The sequence below is a fragment of the Puntigrus tetrazona genome, chromosome 9 (assembly GCF_018831695.1).
Source record: "Puntigrus tetrazona isolate hp1 chromosome 9, ASM1883169v1, whole genome shotgun sequence".
In the NCBI taxonomy this organism is placed as follows: Eukaryota; Metazoa; Chordata; class Actinopteri; order Cypriniformes; family Cyprinidae; genus Puntigrus; species Puntigrus tetrazona.
Genome location: NC_056707.1, coordinates 427,688 through 434,921, shown reverse-complemented (window position 1 = coordinate 434,921; position 7,234 = coordinate 427,688).

The window sequence follows — 7,234 nt, the reverse complement described above, 5'->3', positions numbered from 1 at the left end:
AGACGCCACTTCTCCCATGGCCGCCCATTTCCGAATACCCGCAACGCCCTGGTAGACAACTGGTTCCTCAACCAATGCTTCTTCTTCGAGAAGATGGTGCCAATCGCGCGAGAACGTCGTGCCGATCAACCGGCGTTTTTAGCTGAGAGCAGGCAAGAGGAGAGTTTCGGCGAGAAAGTAGAGCGCAAGACGAGACTAAGCAGCGTACTAAAGGCGTAAGGTCAAGTGGTAGGGAGAGGAGGGTACGCCCACTCCGAGGACGGCAGAGAAGACACCGATTTATCAAACGGTGGGCATGGTTTGCCTCGTAAGTTCTCTGAAGGGGCAGAGTAGTGATCCAGTGTCCTTTCGCCCCTGTGGGGCAGGTGATGTGCCAGGAAACCGCAGTGCGCTGAGGCAGACTGTTAAAATCCTCACACGGAGTGAAGGCCCGTGCTGTGACTGGTGTGTTGTGAGGTGGTCGTAGTAAGTCCATTATTGCAGTGTCCGTGTCCGCTGAGGTGGAAATGAATACACTGATTGCAGATCATGATTTGAATTCCCAAAGAATGTAGAAAGGCTACATTTGAGCTTTAATAGAAATCCCAGGTTTGGGTGTGTACAGGAGCGTGAGAGAGAAATAACGCCGCGCTTGTCGCATCTGTGCTAAGCAGTTCACTATCAGATACACCCACTCCTGTGCCTCCCCGACTCCATTGTTCTGTCCATGCGGTAAACAGAGAAAACTTGGCCGGGTCAGGCTACCACTGGGTTCAGCCGTCTCGGTGAAGCAGAGGAGGGTTGCAGTCCCGGTAATGTCTCTGGAACTGATCCTGCCCTGAGGCCGAAATGTTTGGGAGACTGGACGCTACACACAGGACAGTAGGTAGGGGAGTGTGGGTGAGCGGCCTTCACCTGTTCCCTGACGCCGCCTGCTTCTCGGACGCTGCAGCGGAATGACCTTTGTCTGCCAGGATCTCGCCGGCCAACAGTGGTCCGGGCTTAAAAACGTGGCGAAAGTTGGGGTGCATTGTACACCAACAGATATAAGAGGCTCAACATGTGGTAATAGCTATCTTATATAGAAACACAGAATGTATCCAAAATACTAACAATTAAAAGAAATAAAAAGTTTTGTAGGAGTGGTCACGCAGCCGAACTCACTGGCACACATCTTGCATGGGCACTAAACGCTTACAAATTTCTCCGGGCATACTATGGTCGGGTGTGGGAAACCGCTCGAAGAAGTTGAACTTAACTCGAAGATCGCCTCGATGAAGCGCCCGGATGCCTGGGTGGGGCCTGATGAAATAGACAATGCGTCCATGTGGGGAATCACGAACCAGGCTAAAATCGCGCGATCCTCCGACTCCGACCATAAAATCAAGATGGTCAGGCTGAGCTGGCTGCAGAGCACTGCAAAGTCTGCCAGTCTAAGACCGTTGCGAGAGCCTGACTAACTAGAGAGTACCCACGTCAAGATTGGGATGATTTAAACTGCAAGACCTGGTCATGTTCAGCAACCTGTCTGTGCACCTCCGACCTGTAATTCAGCTCCTACCAAGCCACTGCAAGTCAAAAGGTGACAGACTCCCACGTGAATCAACGTGGTCAGGATAGCCTCACACCTTCAACTCCCTAGGAGGCTTGCTCTGTCCCAAGACACATTCCTCAAAAGCGCTTTCTTTCTCGGGCCATAACAAAGGAACTGCCAGGACACACACATAAAACTACTAAAACTAATAATCTAATGTCGCTTTCCCTTCTCAAACGCAATAAAGGTTCACTGTAAATAACGCTTACTAAATGTTTTGGGACATGTAGAACCGCTATATACTCTTTAATAACTCACAGAGCGTTCCATAAGCGCTTAGATAATGCATGCTTCATATCAAATTGAAGCCACGATGTTTCCAATACATCGCGGATGAATGAATATATGCGTTAGTGCAATGCACAATATAATCAATTTATAAGCCGATAGGTTAGAAGTGCAGAATGCCTAATTCTAACTGATAAAGTGCATGCACGAAACCGAGTCGAAAAGAAAGTGGACACGCCCCTTCGACCTCGGACTTGACAACTGCCCAGGCACGCTCCAAAACTTGCACCCTCAAATGCAGGAACAGAGCTCCTCACCAGGTTGAGAAGAGTCGGGAGTCGGAGCTGAGACGAAGAACCCTCTCGAACCACCGAGTCGAGGGGGAATCTGTCAAGGCAGGAATTGCCACGGAACGAGAGAAACTGAACTTGGAGAAGTAGAAGACTCTGAACAAGAACGCAATTCGAGCACTGCACTGGCCCGCCCACACATCACCCATCGGACACTCACTGCCCTTTCCATAAATCCAACTCCGGTTCATCCAAAGCAAATCCACCAAGCTAGAGAGATTCCAGTCAAACGCCCGGAAAGCCCGACACGCCATCCCAAGGGATTTGCTTCCGACCAATCAGCAAGCCGGATTTCCAGACACACTGAAAGTGTAAAACTACATTTCATCTCTGTTTCTAATTACAAGAGATATATATAAGCAAAGTTAAAACCTAACTTTTTGCTTTGTTGGTGCTCTGAAAGTATCCAGAATTATTAACAGACTTTGGGAGAGTAACAAAATGCACATGTATTATATGCACAGACAATTATCCATTTCCTTCCAACCCGTGAATGTGCAAAGAATGTATAAAGTGTGTGTATGTTTAGTCTTCTGGTGTGGTCGTGCCAATTAGTAGGTACTGTTTAATAAATTTTGTTTCATTATTACGAATTTCGTTGTGTGTTATAACTGGTAAGTCAAACTTCGCGCTAGATCCGTTGTTACCTGCCTGAGGTGGAAGGAAGACTGTGATAAACGAGTAAACAAGTCCAACAGATTTATTTGGCCGATCAGCAGAGTAAATTATTGCAATATTAAGACGAATTGCTCCAAAACGCTGGACGACAGGTGACGAAGCGCATACTTTGAATTGTATAACAACGAATCTTTTCGATCTAATTTCCAAACTTGGAATTAAGAGCACCCAAGTGATAACTATAATTATACCATTAAAAGGTATAACCTTACACTGGTGTTAGTTTTGAACGCTAAAAATTTGATCCAGGATGGTGGTGGTCGGCGAAAAGCCATCCATGGATGCTTAAACGCTTAAAAGTTTCTCCAGGGTTACTTATGGTCAAGTGAAAGACACTAGAAGTAGCATCATCACGCTAAGATTGGCAGATGAAGTGCTCGGATGTCTGGACTTATGCTTTGAATATTTAAAAATTCTTTCAGGGTGCAGTGATCGAGTGAAAGTCATCCGAAGTCGACCTAACCCAGCGAAGCACCTGGATGTTTGGAATTTAAGTTTTAAGCGCTAATTTCTCCAGGGTTACTTATATACGAGGAAAATGTTCTGAGGAAGATTTGATCAACTCCAAACGCTGTAAATCTGATGAAGCGCCTGGATGTGTGGATTTAAAATGTTCCTCCAGGGTTACCTGGTCGCGGGAAAGTCTCTCGAAGTCGACCATAACCCGCCAATACTTCTGGATGAAGTAACGGACGTCTAGATCTAATGGGTTTTGAATGCAAAAATTTGTCCTGAAGTTTACTATGGTTGAGTGGGAAACTGCCCAAGAAGTCGAAAGCTTAACCTGGCCAAGTTCGTTGATGAGCACTTCTGGATGCTTGGGCTTAGGTATTGAATAAAAATCAAGTCCAGTAATGTGTTACTGTTATGGTTAGTCTGTGAGCCCGGATGTCTGATTTCTTCCAGGGTTACCAGGCCAAGTGGAAAAAGATCTGAGAAGTCGATGAATCTGGGAACATCAATAGGATGGGCTAGATGGCGCCTGGATGTCTAATAAGTTTTGAACGCTTAAAGATTTCTTTCAGGGTTATTTATATCGTAAAGGCAAAGCGTCCGAGAAGTCGCATTTAAACTGACCAAGATCGGCTGGAAGGGCACCTGCGGATGTCTGGACTTAGATTTTGAATGCTTGAAAATTTTCTTCCAGGGTGTTAACATGACGAGTGGTAAAGATCTGAGTCGCAATTTAACTCCAGCCACATTATTCGGATAGCGCTGGATGTCTGACTTAGGTTTGAACACTTAAAAATTTCTTCCAGGTTATCATGGTTGAGGAAAAAGCCTCAGAGAAGTCACACTGTATTTGTTTTAAGACAAGATAGTATTAATTAATACGATTTTAAATAAACATGCTTTATCTGTAAATCTTTGCTGTTCTTTATCATATTAGTATCTCTGTGTTAAAGAATGAATAATACAAATAAATGTTGTATCAAAATGAAGGAAGGTCTATAAACTATTTTATAGAATTTATTATATTTGGAATATTTAAGTTTAACATTTTGTATAGCTGTCAACTTTGGTAAATAAAAGAAAACTTATTTAGCATCTTTCTTTTCTCATTTACTCAAGATTGTTTTGGAAAGGTTTTAAATGTATTAACAGAAATTGAGTTTATGAAAGAAAATGTGTATCAACAGTATATGTACAGTTGTACTAAAGGTTTGAGAATGACATAAATATTGGAAATTGAAAGTTGCTGCTTAAGTTTTTGTAATAGCAATTTGCATATACTCCAGGGAATGTTAAGGGAAGAGGTGATCAGATGGATTACAGTCCTCTTAAAGCATGAAAAAGAACTAAACCTGAAAAACTTTCCACTGCATTTCATTGCTGTCATTAAACGACTATTGAGATCATTTCAGTAAACACTGTTAACCAGGAATGTTGACGAGCATAAGGCTGGAGATCATTATGTCAGGGCTGATTACTAAATGACAGAGGACTTGGTTATGTTAAAAGGAGTTGATGCTTGAAATCATCAAGCCCATCGTTAATCATGGTAACGTTGCAGCCACGTCATTGCGCTGCATAAAAATGGCTTCTACAGGCAAGGATATTGTATACTAAGATTGGAAATTTAAATCACTAATTTATAGACCTACCAAGAACTTCAAGAAAGAGGTCTAATCCTTAGTAAGAAGGCTTCAGGGCGTCCAGAAAGCCCTCAGTGCGCCAGTGATCGTTCCCAAAGAGGATCTGTTGCAGGATCGGAGCGCCACCAGTGCAGAGCTCAGGAATGCAGCAGGCAGGTGTGGAGCGACTACATTTGGGAAGTGAGGCCAAGACTTTTGGAAGTATGTCTGGTGTCAAGAAGGACAGCAAAGAAGTCATTTTTCTCCAAAAACATCAGGAACAGACTGCTTTTTTGCAAAAAGTATGGTGAATGGACTGTTGAGGACTGGGGCAAAGTCATATTCTTCATTGAAGCCCCATTCGATTGTTTGTGTATCTGAAAAAAGACTTGTCCGAGAAGAAAAGGTGAGCACACCATCAGTCCCAGCATGCCAACAGTAAAGAACATCCTGGACGGCCCATGCAGAGGCTACTTCCTCATCCAAGGAGGCTCACCCACAATTTTGCCCAGAAATACAGCTATATGGAATGTAGAACGGTACCAAACACCTCCACAACAGCAACTTCTTCCAAATAATCCAAATGCCAGTTTGGTGAAGAAACAATGGATTTTTCAGCACAATGGAGCACCTGTGGTTTTCACACAGCAAAAGTGATAAACTAAGTGCTCGACCAGCAAACGCTAGAAATTTTTTGGGCCCAAGGTCTGAAACTCTCAGATCTTAATCCTATTGAGAATCAGCTAATCCTCAAGAGGCGGGTGGATAAACAAAAAACCTAGAACAGCTAAGAGAAGAACCCAAGAAGTGATTATGGAAAAGAATAGTTACATTTCAGCTTTCAGATTTGGCCCAGAAGCTGATTTTTGAGAGCATGTTCAACAATCTGCAGAGGTCCTGAAAGAAGGGCCAAGACAGCAACAATGACTCTTTGCATAAATGCCATGTAATTAACATAGTTTCTTGAATGTGAGCAGCAAAAAGGGAAGTGCTTATACTATACTCAGTACATCACAGAAAACAACTGAATAAAGATCTAAAAAGCAGTTTAGCAGCAAACTTTGGGAAAATTCAATATTTAGCTAATTTTCTTTGAAATCTTTTGCCAATTGCATAATTAATTGTGGATAGAAAGTTCACTGGGGGTCACCTATTTTGAATGTCGTTTGAGGATGTGTTTGAATCAATCATGTGACTGTATATAAAGAGTCAACTATGTGTTTTTAACCTGGAAAAAAATTCTACTTAATATTATTTTATTAAACAGTTTATTTAAGTAATATACAAACATATATAAATAAAATGTACTGTAGCAACTTGTGTTTGTGTGTGTGTGTGTAAAGGCATATGTTTTCAAAAGATCAAAGATATCAACGAATCAATCATGACAGCAGTTTTTAATGAAATACAGGTTGCATCAAAGCACTGTACAGTATAATGACAGGGATGTGTACACACGACGAGACCACTTATTAAATGCAGAGACGGCCCTGTAGTCAATCTAACGATAGTCACTAGAAGTATGTCCAACCAAGCAAGCTGAGGCGACAGCGCAAAGGAAACAAAACCCATGGCATACAGAATGGAGAAAAACTTGGGAGAAACTGTAGTAGACTCAGTTAGGTCAGTTCTCTGACCGACGCCCAGCACTTAATCAGTCTAATTTTAAACGTAGCTGTGTCAGGTAGTGTAAATGACTTTAGTGTGTGCGCAGCGTGTGTGCATCAGGATCTGCAGATTGGTCCACGGGCTGAGATTCAGGTGTTCTGGTTCTGATGAATATAACTTCAAGTTGATCCATCATCTAGTCTGGTTGAGGCAAACTGAAAAACAGATTGAGAAAGAGAGCAGACTGTTATTAGCGAGATGCTATCTCTTTTTACGATGTCACAAAGTATATCATATTTTAGGAGTGAGGTTCCTGGTTCCTATAAATCTATGGCCAGTAGCCTAAAACTTTTTGTGAACGGATTTGGCCAATAAAAGGCGTAAGGGTGTGTTATGTAGGCTAAGTTAAAAGATGTAAGGTCTTTGTAACCAGATTTAAAACTGCCAGAGTGTGTCTGCTCCCAAATAGAGAGCAGGGAGATAATCCTAGAGCTAGGTGCCAGGGATAGGAAAAAACTGATCTGCTGCCCGCAGTTGATTTTTTTATATTCTAGGTATTACCAGAAATGGCCAGAGTTTTGAGAACGCATGACGTGGTGACTACATGATAAGAGTCAAGTGCTGAGAGCCAAACCATTCAGGGCTTTACAGGTACTACAGACTTAAAATTATTCGATGTTCTGATAGGAGCCATGCAGGTTGAGGAATCACACACATGATCA